Source organism: Lissotriton vulgaris, chromosome 8, assembly GCF_964263255.1.
Source record: "Lissotriton vulgaris chromosome 8, aLisVul1.2, whole genome shotgun sequence".
Taxonomy (NCBI): Eukaryota; Metazoa; Chordata; class Amphibia; order Caudata; family Salamandridae; genus Lissotriton; species Lissotriton vulgaris.
The window spans coordinates 819,351,393-819,368,905 of record NC_141696.1 but is presented as its reverse complement, the minus strand read 5'-3'; the positions used below and the strand labels follow the sequence as shown (position 1 = coordinate 819,368,905).

General features: G+C 46.6%; 1 protein-coding gene across 1 annotated transcript in view; it reads right to left on the bottom strand.

Annotated features, from left to right (window-relative positions):
• Positions 1 to 17,513, bottom strand: part of CREG2 (cellular repressor of E1A stimulated genes 2) — a 64,584-nt gene that overhangs the window by 23,520 nt on the left and 23,551 nt on the right.

Below are 17,513 nucleotides of genomic sequence, written 5' to 3'. Positions count from 1 at the left end.
CAATACAGTTTTTGTGATCTGGCTACAGAGGAACTGTTGGATCTGGTCTATACATGTACACACAAGACATCCCACAACATCTTACCAGTCATTGCTGGATCCACATGGGCTTGGTGATGACAAGATCTTCACTGGGACCGTTCCCCTATATTTGTAAGTTGTAATGCCCTATTATAGTTTTTAACATTGGGATACCCTAAGCTACCTCTACCTTTTAAAGCCCTTGGGATCTTTTGTGATATTTTGTTGCCGTACTTTGTCATACAAAGGCTAACAGCATTCTCTGTAAGTTTTGGAAAGTGGAATCCTCACTCCCTATGTGGAGAGAATGGAAAACATAGATCAGTCCTGACATGATCATCTTTTTAATTGCAGCTATTCTACCTAATCAGTAGGTATAACGAATATTTCAACTATTGTGAGGGTCTCTTGATGGCTCGTATCTCAGGTATTGTTTTAGTCATGAATAGGTTTGAAATCTTACAGATTAAATGAACACCCAAATATTTAAGGAAGTGTTCGTTAATTTTGTCTCTCGGAGTGTTTTCTTACCTTCTTCAGATATACATGTTGGTAACAGTTCTGAGTTATCCAATTTTATGTTATACCCTAGCATCATTCTAAATCTTTCCAAAACAACTGAAGCAGAGTTGATTAATGTTTCAGAGGTGGTCAGTGAAATTAAAACAATATTCACAAATTTTATGAACTGTTCTTCCCAAGTCTAGCTCCATAATTTATTCTAGCTGTTTAATCGTACGTGCGTGACTTGATGGCCATGACAAGGAGGAGAAGGGACATCGTACAACCCTACTGGGTACCTCTTTGTGTCTTAAACGTCTTGGAGAAGACGCCATTCACTAGAATTCAAGTTCTTGGTTCTATGTAAGCCAGCATGACCATCGTAATTCAATTCTCCCTCCAACCAAATTTCAGCATCACTTTCCTCAAAAATGCCTAGCTTACCCTGACAAAAGACTTTTTTCACCTCAAATTCTAGAAAAGGTAGCGGTATCTATTTTTTGTTAGATTGTTCGATAAGATGAGCTGTCCTGATGTTATCAAATGTTTGTCTATTCTGGATTAACCCATATTTGGGTTTCAGAAGAACTGTTGCCAGTCAAGTGGCCAAAGGTTTCCGAGAGAGTTTATTGTGTAAATTCAATAATGCTATGGACCGGTATGATGAAAGGCCAGACCTCCAAAAACTATAGGTGCCTCCAAAATTACACTGTATACAAAATCAGGCAGAAGTTATGTACCACAGCAAATGGCAGAAAACCCAATACCAGAATGCATGAGTCGAATGCCAGGTAGTCCTAATCACTATAAATAGCTGCACCTCTGAGTAAAGAACACAAAACAAAGACGCATGGTAGTGAATAAGGGAAAGGAACGCTCTCACGGGGTACACAATATTTAATTTTTATCAGTGTGAAATGTGAATTAGAGTAGAGTCTTTACCATCTGGAGGAGGGTGGCTCACTGGTTAGAGGAGGCAGACCCTGATGCAGAGGTCAGACCCGGGACCAGGGTTCAATTCCCGACGCGGCAGGATCTTGAGCTCAAAATGTCCACGGACTCGATAATTCTCACCTCGGTGCCTACTCGAATCATGGGTTCACACTCTGCAACTCTGGGCAATAGCTTGCTTAATCTCCACTACGGCCCTACCGCGATGGGATGCCTGGTCTTCACCTTGGGGATGCCCAGTAGGGGTTATCTCGCAGGGAAAGCCAGGACGGGTTCCCAAAGCAAGCGCTAAGAGACCTGTTGGTGATTTGGCGCTATATAAATCAAAAATTAACTAACATAACATCTAAATGTATAGTAAATTGCGACAGCTTGACAACCCAATTCATCCCAATAACTTTAGGTACATAATAGTCAGCTCACAATAGACTCCACTCCCCTTCATTACAATCATACAGTCCATGATAACGGCAATAATAAAGAACTATATTACAGGCAGTCAGCAGTAAAGTAGCAAAAAATAAAGGTGCACCAACTTTCCCCATACTTAAGAAAATGGCTGAAGTGATGAATAAATAATCATAATGCTGATTCAGGTAAGGTCCTCAAAGTCCTCTTGTTGAAAGACTAAACCAACTGAAGCAGTATCAAAGGAAATGACGCAGTACTTCCCTACTGACATTGTTGGAAACATTCCTCAGAACACTGTCAACATCAAACACGTACAAAGATTAAATACGTAGTCCTGATCACAATGCAGCCCAAAACAGGATTATGGTGAGTGTGCAAATTACAGGGCTGTGCTCCTGGGCGTTTTGGTTGGGGAAACATTGTCCAAGTCACAGGACAAAATAGAGGAACGACACTATTTCACTCACTCTGACAAGGTGGAACAAACATAGGCTATTTGCTTGGTATTCCCCATTGCTGCATAATTGCGCACCTGCAAATTTACAGACGCCTCTCCATGGCCTATTCAATCTACTCCAGTAAAATGTGGCCTAACTAGTATTTTTTTGTTCTAATAGTTTATTAGATTAAAAAGAGCATATAAAGAGCATACAAAAGATGGATGTGTGTATACTGATTGCCGAAAAGTTAGTAACCGTGCATTGGGGGGGGGGGGGGGGAGGGATCCGGGAGCGGCGGGGGGAGGGGCAGGTGGGTGGGGAGGGGGTAGGGGGGGAGGGGGGAGGGCTGTTTACTCTTGTTATATATGCAAAAAGTCATGATGGATTGCGATGTCACACATGTTTCTCTTTGCCTGGCAGATATCTCTGGGGTACAGAGCTCTGCGATTTCCATGTGATCTGTCAATAAAATCCGTTGCTAAACCGAGCGCCCAACCCTGAGGTTGGCGCCCCCGCCACAGGCCGGCGCCCAGCGCGGCCGCACCAGTCGCACTGCCCTAAAGCTGGCCCTGTTTGGTGATCAGGGGCAGAGGTGATTTAGACAACTGGCACTGATAAGTAGGCAGTTACTGGTTTGTGACATCAGTGTTTTGTGGAAATTTTTGGTGATAAAGCTGTGAAATGAATGGTATTTCTTTTCCAACAGATTTCCATAATGACACAGTTCGTACACCCAAATTTGTTTGCCCTTTTCGCACCGAGGGAACCTGTACCGTACCTGTTGCTTGCTGCTGGAGGAACTACCACAGGAAAAACACCATAACCAGCCATGCTGCTGCATTGCTTCTTACATTAGAGGGTTTGAGATGCGAGTGTTACAATCGTGCTGTTTTTCGTACATAAAACACCCGATACCTTGTGAGTTTGGTACAAATATCTCTTGAATAGGTCTAGACAGTGGCGTCATGAACCCCCCGCTTTAGCAGCTAAAGTGGGGGTTGCCACTGGACACAATGTCCTGGCAAAACGACCCACTGAAAGGTTTATTTGTTACGTTTTAGATTCTGCAGACAAAAGCCCATAAAAGCGCATTATGGGAATACTTGGTCAAGACTGAGACGGTGGTCAAGGGCTGCTAAGTGAGCCAAGTTCATTTAAGGAAACAGAAAAAGAAATGGGGCAAACATCGGAAACAGGGAGGCAGCAAACAGAACAAAAAAAGAGAGCGAAAGGTAACAGGAGAAAATAAAAAATGAGAAAAGAAATAAAGATTTGAGGTAGAAAGTGCAAAGACAAAAAGAAAGGGGGAAAGTAAGAAAACGTGAAAGGAAGGAACTAACACAGGATAGAGAGGAAAAGGGAAATGATAGATGAAAGGAAGGAAGGGTAAAAAGAAGAAAGGAAGAAAGAGGGCAAGGCTAGATGGAACGATGGATGGGTGGATGGAAGGGTACTGGATAGAATGGTAGATGGATGAGCGCAACGATGGATAAACGTGTGAACTGATGTATAGAATAGTGAAAGGATGGATGAAAGTGTGAAATGATGGAAGAATGGAAAGGAGAAAAGGATGCATGAATGGAAAGTGGATGGAACTATTCAAGGAAGGGTCGCTTTCCTCACTCGGTCATTAGCGGTTTAGTTATAAGTGAGGGGTATTTGAATTTTCTGGCTACTCCCTTGGTACTAGACGTAGCCAGTGCTTTAAATGGGCTGGTACTCACCGCTTTATAGTACCACCAGTAACAGCACAATATATTGTCGTTCTCAATAAACAAGTCATAACACTTTAATGGAGTTTCAGTATCTTATATTGCATAACTGCGCACCAAGCTGCAACATACAGTAAAAGACAGCTTGTTATTAATGACATAGGCGAAACCTATTGCATTTACCAATGCTTGTTCTTGTTTGCATCAAGCCTGTGGACATCCTGGCTACGCCACCGTTCTTTGTCAAAAACGGAGCCACGTTTTCTCTTTAAAGTGCAGGATGTGTTTAGGCTTCTTGGTGACTCAAAGAGAATAAATATATTTGGGCACGCGATTGAACCCGTTTAAAGACTTTCTTCCGGGAAAAGTTACGCAATGTGCCCTATTTACGTTTGTGTTGTAGTTTCAGCTCCGAGGAATGTTTTGGGCGTACATCCCAGCCAAACCTGCATGCAGGAAACTCACTGGCGGGATGTCTGTCCGTTGACTGTTTTGCCAGAAGCAAATTGTGAAGACATACCTTCGCAGGTCGAACTCCGGCAGGAAGATTCTTCCATTGGAAGTGTGCACATAAAATTAGAGCCGGGCTATTTAATGTACATCAGTCACAGGTTACCTGGATTAACAAGTAATCCTCGATAGTTGGTGTGTTGAACAGAGACCTAGAAGTCTCTCCATTTTTTTAAAGTTGTTTTTTTTAATACAAAGGATAATAATTGTGCCAAAATCTACAGAAATATGAAGTGCCACTTCAAACTGTCAGCAGACATCTTTGTATGGATATCTGTGCAGGGACCAAAATATGAACACATATTGTGACTTCTTTAAAGGGGCCATTCAGTGACTGGTGTCACAATACTTCTAAAAACCTCAGTGGACGTCATCAAAGCAGCATTCTAGACTGCCCCCTGTCGGTGATTGTTTGTGATGCAGGACTAGGGGAAGAGAATCATTTTGTTTCCCCCAAACTGCATGCTCCGTTTAAGGCAGAGGTCTTCAAACTTTTGTAGCTTGAGCCCCCCCAGCTGAATTTTTTTAGATGTTGGGCCCCCCCACCACCTGACAGAAATTTCTGGACTCGACCGCCACGCGCACATTCCGGGCATATTTAGCTCATGTCCCGGTTTTTAGAGAGGTTCGACTAAAAACAGGGGGAGGTGTTTTTTTAGGTTTTACAAAGCAGTAGTTAGCAGTTGTACCTGATTAACAATCCACTGTGGGCGGACCATTTCCCACAGGGTGATAAACATTTGATATTCTTCAAATATTTTCTGTAAATCCGAGCTCCCTATTCTGGTTACTGCCTTTAAGAGGGGCGGTGGTGTGTGTTCTTCCCAAAGTTGCTGCCAAGGTCTCCTCAGATGTAAAGACCTGTTGGCATTCGATCGCCCCCCTCCGGCCTCGGTCAGGCCGACCCATGGTCTCTTTACCAGAGGCACAACCAGAGCCGAATTTCGGGGGGGGGGCTGAACCTTTAATCAGTAGGCAGGGTGGAGCTGCAGGGCCTCCAACAAGGGGCGAAACGACAGCCAGGCCTAATTAGCATTCAAATGGTCTTTTAAAGACCTGTTAAATGATCGGGTGCGGCTGTGTGTGTGCCCGGGATCTGTCTCATCCCGGGCTGCCACACACGACGGGGGGGAGGGGGGGCTGAAGCCCGGTGAGTCCAATGGGTGTTGCGCGCCTGCTCTTTACCCATGTGCTCAGATCTGATAATCTAAGTAACCGGGGCCCACAGCTCTGCCAGTAGCCAGATCAGACCCCCTCTGCTGCTGGGTGCTAGGGTTGCATCTTTAGTAATGGTGCCCTGCGCAGGGTTGCCTTACCATCTGAACCGGTCCCTCCCATTGAGGTGAGGTGGTCTTGCTGGACACAGTCCTTAAGCCCAGTGCGGTGCCTCCTGCCAGTCTTCACGCAGTGGTCTCATGTGTGTCCAGATCTGTGCATCCCAAACTGCCCACAGCCTCTCTCCACCCAGGCGTGCCACAGATTCTCCCCGTTTCAGCCCCGCAGTCTCCTCTCAGGCTGGCACAGCTCTGCATTTCCGCCCCGCAGTCTCCTCTCAGGCTGGCACCGCTCCGCATTTCAGCTCCACATTCTCCTGGCGCTGGCTCAGCCTGGCCCTCTCCTTATGGCACTACCTGGCCCTGTTCTTATTTTAGTCCCTGGGTCTCCTCACGCTGGCCCTCCTCCTTATTTCAGGCAGCTGTCTCCCCAACCTTGTTCTGCATTGCCATTCCCCTTGGATGGAATCTACATGGCATTTATGAGGGGTTCCCCAGTCTGTTGCTGTTAATAACCTTGATTGTCCACTTACAACAGTACAAATTTGGGGACTTAGGTGCACTTTTAAATTCAAGCCACACTATTGTCCTCTGTTGAACTACCAACCATCTCCTCCTTTGTACTTTTGGCTTCATGCTGAGAGAAAAGAATTGAGATGTATGAATTGGCGCATTCAGAAGTTGTCAGAACATGTCTGAGCAGCCTGAACACGTGGCATTAATGTACCAGGCTATCAAAATCTTAACTTATGCTTCGCAAGTTATATTCCAGTTCCATTGCCGGTGGATTGGAACAGCCCCCATCAATCTTAAAGATGTGGAGTTTGAACTTAATTCCAGGCAAGTTTGAAGTGTATCTTGTACTATTCGGAACGGCGTTAGGTGTCCTTCTGAAGGATTGAGTGGCAACATTTGTTTCTCTTTGGATCCCTCTTGGAGCAGATGGAGTAAATGCAGATGCACTTTCTCCCATAATGGGTTCTCTGCAGCCCTGGCTGGGAGAAAATGCGGCATGATATAGTGGCATTTGTGATCTTTCTCCCTGTCTGTGGGTGCTTTTCTGGTCCCTTATTTCGTTTCTTTGCTGCCACTGGTGAGGCTTACCAGTCTCTCAGTAGCCAGTTTCAGTGCACATATGTAGACCCATCAAGCTACTTAAATCAAAGACTGGTCTATGGCATTGGTGTCTATTACTATCCCTGTGTTTGAGTAGCATCCCTCTGATACATTGACCTAATCTGCATGTTTTGACTCTGTATTAGTCTTGTCACCTGATTCTTTAGCCACTTGTTTTTGTTAGGCGCAGGGAGATTAAGTGATTTGCCCAGAATCACAGGATGTTGAGTTTCATTGCGGAGACTCGAACTCTGGAAACTTTGTCTACGTTCTGAGAAGAGCTAACTCTCCCAGGAGGGGGTTAATTCAGCTGCAGTGGGAGGCAGTCTCCTCTGCTAAAACCGAAAGCAAACAAACAGACACGCTTTCAGTTTTAGCAGAGGAGACTGCCTCCCACTGCAGCTGAATCTGTCAGCTCGTTGAATTAACCCCCTCCTGGGAGAGTTAACAGGACAAAAGAACGGGCACCTCCTGCCCCATCGATCTCCCCTCCCTCCCCCTTCCACATACCGGAGTCTTCTTGCACGGACGCAGGGAACAAAGGTGAGATTTAAGTGGAGTGCGGGCCCCCCCTGGGAAGGTGTCGCGCCCCCCAGGGGGGCACGCCCCACAGATTGAAGAACACTGGTTTAAGGGCAAGCACTGTGAACGGGATGTTGTGGAAAACCTCACAGATTTGTAAAGTAGAAAAGTAACTAGAAGTGCAGCAAAACCTTAAAAAACTGCTGCTAGACTTTATGGTAGTGAATGTTGTGTATACGGGAGCACGGACGTTTTAACGCAATGGGAAAAGGGGGCCTTGGCCCCGGGACCCAGCCTTTCGGGGGTTTGGGGCCCTGATAGATTAAGCTCCGTTCAGGGGCGGCCTTAGGCATGTGCAAGCTGTGCACCTGCACAGGGCCACCAAACCCCAGCGGCCACCACACCAATATATACCCTTAATATAATAATCCTCTGAGGATGGATACATATTTGCGTGGCGGCCCCTGGCAGGGATTTGGTGGCCTCCGGCTCTGTTCCACTTCCAAACACCCTGACCCCCCCCTCTTCACTGGCCTCCGAGCTCTGCCCCGCCCGGACCCCCTCTTCCGGGATCCCCTACCTACGCTCCCTGCCCAGGGCCGCCATGCGCCTAGAGCCGCCCCTGCTCAGTTCTGTAGAGAGTCTTGCCCTGATGACCTTGAACAATTCCTAAACAGATTACACACTATTCTTAAACAGAATACTTTTTTCCTTTAATTTATTTTTAATGTGAGTGATATGATCATGTACAATCCATAAAAAAAAGCTTGTTTTATATCAAAACAGGACCTTACATATGAGAAATGGGAGGAGATCACAATGATTATTTGCAATATTAGTGAGCTGCTGCTGCATTATAATATCGAAAAAAATGCCACTATGCCTGAATATTAGATGCAAACAGATTTTGAATTTGGACCAGTGTGCCTGGGCACTGGCCAAAGATGGAACCAAAGGGGTGAACTGGATCATTAATTCAAAGTTGATCTAAACAGGGGGCCCCCAAATGTCTTTAGACCCCCAAATCCTTAAAATGTCCCTGTACAGGAGAGTATATGAGTGTACCAGAGGTACAAATACGCTTGAAACTTAGTTCAGTCCTAGAAAGCAAGAGTCTGCATGGTTTGCTAGCAGAGAATCCATGCGGGGCGCTGGCCCTGCTGCCCCAGCGTTGCAGAAAAATATTCTTTGAGAGGGCTCAAGCATGGGTAGGGCACTTGTGGTATGTGGGGAGAATCCTGATGGACCAATAGAGAAGGATGTGTACCACTAGGCTGAGCATGAGCCGGCAACGGGCAGTGTCCTGGGGCCTGCCTGATCCCCAGACCGTCTGTATGAGGTGCAAAGGAGAAAGAGTACTTGGAGAACAGTCCGGATTCAATGACGTCAAGTGGCATCAAGCAGTCATCTTCCAGACTGGCTTAGGTGGTGTAAAGAGGGACCTGCTCCACTGTCCAGGGCTGAGCCCTGTCCCCGACGGGAACCTGTGGGAAGTACTAGCCACAGAGTCCCTCACCAGGGACTTTGGACACACTATTCTTTGCTGGACCTGTAGTGGGCACAGGCGGGTCATACTCACACCAGTCAACATATCCCACACAACTGCTTATCTATTAATTAAGGCATAATAAGGTTATGGAAAGAGCTGGGGTGTTTATGTATCTATATGGGGTAAAGTACGAACACATACTCCGAGACAACACTATGACCAAGGACGGCGGTGGTGTCCTGTAAGGAGTAGAGACCAGGGCGAACACACCACCTAAGGAGGGTGTCCCCAAGAGTGGACAGCAGAGGCTGCACAGTAATAGGCACTCTTTTGGTGATTTACTTCCTCAGCTTTCTGCTGAGGCCCAGAGTCTGTCAAGAGGTCCACAGAGCAATGGGATTGGTCAGTAAGCATGTGTTATGCAAGGAGAGGGTCTCTGGGTATACATGCTCTATTTTATAGGGTAGAGTTGTGAAGGCATGTTTTGTGCTTCTTCATGCATCTTTCTGCATCAGACCTGTGAAGACAAAGAAATAGATCATCGCATCACTGCCATGAGAATAGAATTCAACAGAGTCTAAGATGAGTGTTCAGTGTAAGTGCTAAAGAGACTGAGGGTGTTGGAAATTGGGTTTTTGGTTATGGGGGTGAAGTCCTACCTAAGCAGCAACCACAATCTCTGTCAGGGTAAAACACAAGCAAACCCCAAATTAACCTGTGTTTAACCCTCTGATGGCCTGGCATAAAAGCAGTCCGGATTAACTTTGAAGTGTTGTATAAATACTTTACACATTGTCTCTGACCGTAATAAAGTGAAAACAAAACACAAGAAGAACCCCACACCAATTTAGAAAAATAGAGTAGAATTTTATAAATAATTGGATAGCAAAACGAGAAAACTCCAATCAGTAGAACCAGAGATTTAAAAATTTAAGTTAAATAGCACCAAAAAGCACTAAGTGCCACTCCCTTATATCTGGTCATTTGAGATCGGGTGAAAGTTACAAGTTCAGGCCGACTGTGATAGAGTGTGGACCAGACAGAGGGGCCAGATTAGTTCAGCTGAAAGAGTTACTTTCACAGTCCAGCGTAAAGAGTTCCGTTCACGGTGGAAAAGGCAGCGAGGAGAAGGCTGGGCATTGCGGGCGGCTGTTGCAGGAGGTTCGCTTTGGTGGTCACAGAGAGCTGTTGATGCTGTAGTGCAGAGGTCTTCAAACTTTTGGATGTCGAGACCCCCCTGTCAACATTTTCAAGCGTAAGGACCCCCTCCTGGCAAAAATTTCTAAACCTCTAGGTTATGAGGAAGGTGAGGACCAAATTATGCGACAGGCTTGACTAAATTGTGTGAGTAGAAAATGTAAATAATGTTCTGTGATGCTGCGTAATTTGGGGTAGCATTGCTTTATTATTTAGACTTTTTTTAAACACAGTAATACTGAGGAAAGATTTCACCCCATCAGTACCAGTTTATAACCAAAATACAGCAATTAACCTCAGAAAGATGTCTAGTCAACCTCTGTGAAGGGCCTCCCAATCCGCTGGAATACATGCTGCCACATTAGAAGCTCACCTGGCCATGGCCGGGAGCAGCAAGGGTGCATTCAAACAGTGGTGGTCTTGTGCAGAGTTAAGCAGTTTACCCATGCCCCTTTCCTCTTACCCCCTTCCTTCCATCCCTCTCTTCTCTCCTCTCCCAGCCCCGGATCCCTCTCTCCCATTGCAGGCAGATGGTTTTTAGCACCTTCAATAAACTGGAGCCTCAGGGGGAACACAGGGTTCAGGCCGCCCCCCACTCAACTTGCATTAAACACAATGTGGCCTGTCCCTCCAGACACTCTTACTCTTTCTATTTTACACACAGGAACTGTAGCGGTGTAGAAAAACTTTTACTACCACATGCCCATTATTTTTGGGGTGTTCATAACTGTGCAAGTGTCGAAAATTATCAAGGTACACAAAAGGCTTTGTTAAAATTGTCACAATACCATCACCAACCACACAATTTGTGAAGAAAATGTGGAGAAGAAGAGTGAGCCCCTCATGGTAGTACCGCCAAGTAGGGTTATCTGGCTAGCAATTGCCAGAGTACTCATTTGTCATCATAGGTGACTCACTCTTATAATAGTGGAAAGAAAAGACAGACACAAGAAAAAGGCCAACACCATATACCAGTACTTTTTCTTAACATCAGCCAGGTAGTATACACTCCCAGCCAGGGCTTGTCCAAGCACTGGTCGCACACGGTAAATTGTAAATTGTTGTGTCTTGTAAAGCGCACTGCTACCCGGAGGCCTCGTAGCGCTATAGACCGCTGGGGAACCCGTCCTGGCTTTCCCTGTGAGATAGTCCCTCCTGGGGGTCTCCAAGGTGAAACCAGGCATCCCCGGCGTTTGTGTGGGGCCGTTGTGGAGATGAGGCAAGCTAATGCCCAGAGTTGCCGAGTGTGCTCCCTGGTCGGAGTAGGCACCGATGCGAGAATTATCAGTCCGCTGATCCTGGTCCAAGACCCTGCCGCGTCGGGAATCGAACCCTGGTCCCGGGCCGTTCTCTGCACTCGGGTCTGCCGCCTCTAACCAGTGAGCCACACCTCTCCACAACCTCTCCACGGTGCAACAGTCTTTCCACCTTCTCTATGAATTCCCTCACTACCACTCACCAACAATATACCTCATCTCTCTATAGCACCTGTCTGACAAACATTTCATTTTTTTATAGCGCTACTCATAGTTTACTCTCACTCAGTTCTGTGATGTGCATGGTACATCTTCTTTGTACCAGGCACTTTAACCTTCTGCACTGTGTGGGTGACGAGAGTGCCCATGTGACTGCACGGTGAGCAATGCAACAGTGTGAGAGTAGGGTAAAAGGAGTGACTGCAGGGTGAGTGAGGTGACCATATGAATTTGGGTTCGGCTGTAAGTGCAGAGTGGGACGAATTAGTGCATGGTTAGTGATTGCCTTGTTTGAGTGAGCTACAGATTGAGCAGTAAGGCGGGGACAGGTGAGTGAAGTGTCACATGAGTGCAGGGTGAGAAGTGTGCTCGTGTGACTGCAGGGTGAGGTACAGAGTGAACAATGCAAGCAAATTTTTAGTGCAGAGTGATCACTGTGAGAGCAGGGTGAGCAGGTGAATGTTGTGAGTGCATGGTGATCACTGTGAGTGCATTGTGATCACTGTGAGTACATTATGATCACTGTGAGTACAGGGTGAGTGGGTGAATGTTGTGAGTGCATGGTGATCAGTGTGAGTGCATTGTGATCAGTGTGAGTGCATTGTGATCAGTTTGAGTGCATTGTGATCAGTGTGAGTGCATGGTGATCACTGAGAGTGCAGGGCGAGCAGGTGAATGATGTGAGTGCATTGTGATCAGTGTGAGTGCATTGTGATCACTGTAGGTGCAGGGTGAGTGGGTGAATGTTGTGAGTGCATGGTGATCAGTGTGAGTGCACGGTGATCAGTGTGAGTGCATTGTGATCACTGAGAGTGCAGGGCGAGCAGGTGAATGATGTGAGTGCATTGTGATCAGTGTAGGTGCAGGGTGAGTGGGTGAATGTTGTGAGTGCATCGTGATCAGTGTGAGTGCATGGTGATCAGTGTGAGTGCACGGTGATCAGTGTGAGTGCATTGTGATCACTGAGTGCAGGGTGAGCGGGTGAATGGTGTGAGTGCATCGTGATCAGTGTGAGTGCATGGTGATCAGTGTGAGTGCATGATGAACGCTATGAGTGCAGGGTGAGCGGGTGAATGGTGTGAGTGCATGGTGATCAGTGTGAGTGCATGGTGATCACTGAGTGCAGGGTGAGCGGCTGAATGGTGTGAGTGCATGGTGATGTTATGTTATGTTATGTTATATGTGGATTTATAACGCGCTCCGCTAGTCAAGACTGTCCTGGCGCGGGAAAGAAACTGAATCAGAATGGAAAAGGAGTCTGCTATTCATGAACTTGAAAGAGGTGAGTTTTGAGCAGTTTTTTTAAAATTGGTCAGATTGGGAGCGTGTCTAAGGGCGTCTGGCAGGGCGTTCCACATTTGAGCTCCCTTTACCGTTAGAGATTGTCCACCCAGGCGGACTCTTCTGAATCTGGGGACGACCACCTGCTTTTTGGAGGTAGATCGCAACTGACGGGTCGGGAGGTAGAGTGTGAATCTTTTGGCTAGATAGGAAGGGCACGGTCCATTGAGGGCTTTATAAACGATGACCAAAGTTTTAAAGCGCACTCTTTGTGCACAGGAAGCCAGTGAAGCTCCTTAATCTGTTTGCGAACGCTGAGTCTTCTAGGGATGTTAAAAATGAGTCTCACCGTGGCGTTCTGGACTACCTGTAACTTTCTGATCATATAGTTAGGAGCCCCTATATAAAGGGCGTTTGAGTAGTCCAGACGGGAGAGTACCAGAGCTCTGGCTACCGTTTCTTTGGCCGTTTGTGGAAGGAGGGGAAAGAATTTGCGAAGAGTGGTCAGGGTTCCAAAACACGTCCCCGCCAAGCGCGAGATCTGGTCGCGGAAACATAAGTCGGCTCCGAACCAAATACCCAGGTTCTTGGCAATCCCACTTTCTCCCGTTGGGCATGTTGATTCACAGGGCCAAATAGACTCCTTAAAGTCAGTGGGGAATTGGCCGTAAAGCAGAATTTCTGTTTTATCCTCGTTGCATTTGAGGCATAATTTAGCTAGCCAGGCAAATACAGAGGATAGGCATTGGCGTACTCCAGAGGTGCACAAGCTCTCCTTTTTCTAGGTGAAGAGAAGCTGGGTGTCGTCGGCGTAGGCCATTATCTTGATCAGTGTGAGTGCATGGTGATCAGTATGAGTGCATGGTGATCGCTATGAGTGCAGGGTGAGCGGGTGAATGGTGTGAGTGCATGGTGATCAGTGTGAGTGCATGGTGATCAGTGTGAGTGCATTGTGATCACTGTGAGTACATTATGATCACTGTGAGTGCAGGGTGAGTGGGTGAATGTTGTGAGTGCATGGTGATCAGTGTGAGTGCATGGTGATCAGTGTGAGTGCATTGTGATCAGTGTGAGTGCATTGTGATCAGTGTGAGTGCATTATGATCACTGTGAGTGCAGGGTGAGTGGGTGAATGTTGTGAGTGCATGGTGATCAGTGTGAGTGCATTGTCATCAGTGTGAGTGCATTGTGATCAGTGTGAGTGCATTGTGATCAGTGTGAGTGCATTATGATCACTGTGAGTGCAGGGTGAGTGGGTGAATGGTGTGAGTGCATGGTGATCACTGAGAGTGCAGGGCAAGCGGGTGAATGATGTGAGTGCATTGTGATCACTGTAGGTGCAGGGTGAGTGGGTGAATGTTGTGAGTGCATGGTGATCAGTGTGAGTGCACGGTGATCAGTGTGAGTGCACGGTAATCAGTGTGAGTGCATTGTGATCACTGAGTGCAGGTTGAGCGGGTGAATGGTGTGAGTGCATCGTGATCAGTGTGAGTGCATGGTGATCAGTGTGAGTGCATGATGAACGCTATGAGTGCAGGGTGAGCGGGTGAATGGTGTGAGTGCATGGTGATCTGTGTGAGTGCATGGTGATCAGTGTGAGTGCATTGTGATCACTGAGTGCAGGGTGAGCGGGTGAATGGTGTGAGTGCATGGTGCTCAGTGTGAGTGCATGGTGATCAGTGTGAGTGCATGGTGATCGCTGTGAGTGCATGGTGAACGCTGTGAGTGCATGGTGAACACTGTGAGTGCATGGTGAACACTGTGAGTGCATTGTGATCGCTGGGAGTGCAGGGTGAACGTGAAAGTGAAGGCGAGAATGAGAAGTGAGTAGTCTGAAAGCAGGGTGCATTCCCAGAAATTAGAAACGTAGGGTTTCAGATATAAGTTAAACTATTGCTATAATGGCATTAATCAGGTTTCGAGGGTGGAGGAAATAAATAATGTGCTGATCCTGCAACAAACTTCCAGTCTAATGATTAGGGTTACCAGCTCATTATTTTGATGACCCAGAAATAAGCAGTCACCTACAGCTGTGTTTCTTGCACTTATCTGTGAATACTTAGAACAGCAAATATACATAGAAAGCACTTTAAATGTGTTCTAGAGAAGCCTCAATGATCCATGACTAATAATTAAAGAGAATAAAGACAGAAAAGTCACATAACTAATTAATACATACTTTTTTATTTATAACTCAATTTAGTGCCGAGCAGGTCTCTGCAGGATCTTTAAACAACACATAGCAGGCATGTTTCTTTTGGCAACCCAACTTTATATTTCTTTTCATTAAATGCATTCTCACACTACAGCAGTAAGTGTAAAAATACAAATGTAAGGAATAGGCATAGTGGGGGCCCAGGGGGTACTGGAACCATACAGAAACTAAGCTTCAGTAATCAGTTAACAAAGGCATGTAAATATGCTAATGGTCTTTAAAGACCTGTGAAAAACTCGAGCCGGAGATAAGACTCCAGGCACGGCCCAGCCGAGGCCCCAGGAGCGCGAGCTGCACTGCAGCAACCCGGGCTGAGACACAGGATGGGGGAGGAGGGGGGCTGAAGCACTGGAGGCCAGGGCAGAAGTGACACTGTGAAGGCGCGACCCCCTTTGCATCGCTCCACGGCCCCCCTGGGGGTCGCGCCCCACAGTTTGAAGACCCCTGCTGTAGTGCGAAGTGTAGTTTGCTGAAACTTCACACTACCAGGCGGTGCCAGGGGCAACATCTTGGCGCAAACAGGCCTGTTTGCAGTCACAAAAAGCCCAAAAACCTCAGGAAAGCTCAACTAAGGCCACACCAAGGACCCAGGGTTTAAGGGGCACCACTTGGGGGTCAGGAACTCAGTCCAGCAGAGGCCATCAGGGTTCAGGCAGGTCCAGTTGCAGGTCCAGACAGAAAATCAGCTGGGTAGTTGCAGGGTGCCTCTGGAGCTTATTACATCCTTGTAGCACAGAGCAGGTGGTCGGGTGGCTTAGAGTCACTTCTGCCAGGAATGAAGGGAGCAGGTCCAGCCTTCCTTCTCAGAAAGCAAGGCAGCAGAGTAGCTGTCCTTCTAGCAGCAAAGCAGCACAGCAGTCCTACTTCTGTAGTATCCACAGATCCAAGAGTGTACTGAAGTGTTGGTGTCGGTGTCCAATATTTATACCAGATGCCCACTTTGAGGTAGGTGAGTCTTCTAGAGGTTTTCACCCCCCAGAGGTGCTTGGAATGGCCTGTCTCCCTGTTAGCCCCAGATTGTCTGGGGTCACAATAGACTAGTGTCAAACCCTTTTGTGACTATGCCCAGGCTGGGCATTTGTGATTTCCACGTGTGGCAGGTGACAGCACATCTCCCTCGTTGATTGAGAGCGGCCCATCCTACCAACACCTAGCTTCCCTTTGTCTCACTGTCTGGGAGCAATACGCTAAGACAAACTGCCAAGTACACCTAGTCATGTGACCCAGGATACAGGCAACAGACACCAAATGGTTGGGACAAGAAAATACAAACTTTCTTAAAGTGGCATTTTCAGAATGGTGAATACAAATACGGGTTTATCATTAAAGAGTGCTTTTTTAGGGATGCGGAGGTTGAGCGGAGTAGCAAAAACGTTGGTTTGAACTACTGGTGAAAAGAACCCTTTCAGTCCGTACTAGGCTGGGTTTCCTAGTTTTTCAAAACAAGCACTGGCAAAGCCATTGGGACCTATTGGCTTTGCCAATGACTTTTGGTGATGCTGTACAGTATGGGCAAAAAACACATTTTGTCACTGCTGTGTAGCATGGCCAAAAGAACAAAAATGTATGGTGACACGACCAGTAGCAGCAGTATCATTTTGAATTTGTGATCATGTGTGACGATGTATGCAGGTATGCATCATCACGCAAGTGTGCCTGCATCACCACACATGTGCACCTATGAAATGAGGAAGGCCCCATTATTTTTATTTACAGATCCGAGATAGGTTGTAATTTTTTTTTAATGCAACTGAAGTAGCGTGAAAGCACTGTTTTAGGTGGAGGGGTCAGCAGCTATTTGTACGGCATGCAACTCCACTCTAATCTACAACACACTATTGCAGAGGATCCGCAAGCTCAACCACCCATTATGATTTGACGCAACCTGAAAGACAAGTTGCAACTGCCCTCTTAAGACTCGTCCTGAGTCCTAAAAAATAAGAGAAAATAGATATATGGGGTAGGATAGGGACACCCTGAGCCCCTGGTGGCCTTATGGGGGGTTATCAGAAGGATCCCTTAGGTCTAATTTGGAAAAAACGTTTTTATTTGGGGACTCTGTGGATATGCAGAACCACCACGGAGCTAAACATGATACCTCGGGGTATTCGCTCTAGATCAGCGGGTTCCAATAAAAGTGGGAACAGCCACTGGGTTTATAAGTCTACTTTGGAGATATGTGTGTGTATGTGTAATCTATATGCCACGATCTCAATCCTGATAAATTTGCTTCCTTAACAGCAACCTACTGCCATTATGGAACATTGTGTGAATGTGTATTAAAATCTGCAAGCATCACACATTTTGCTTGTGTTCAATTCTCAACAATATCTGCTTGACAAATCAAATAAAATCATGTTTAACTCTGTAAGCATGTACAGATGTGGAGGAAAATACA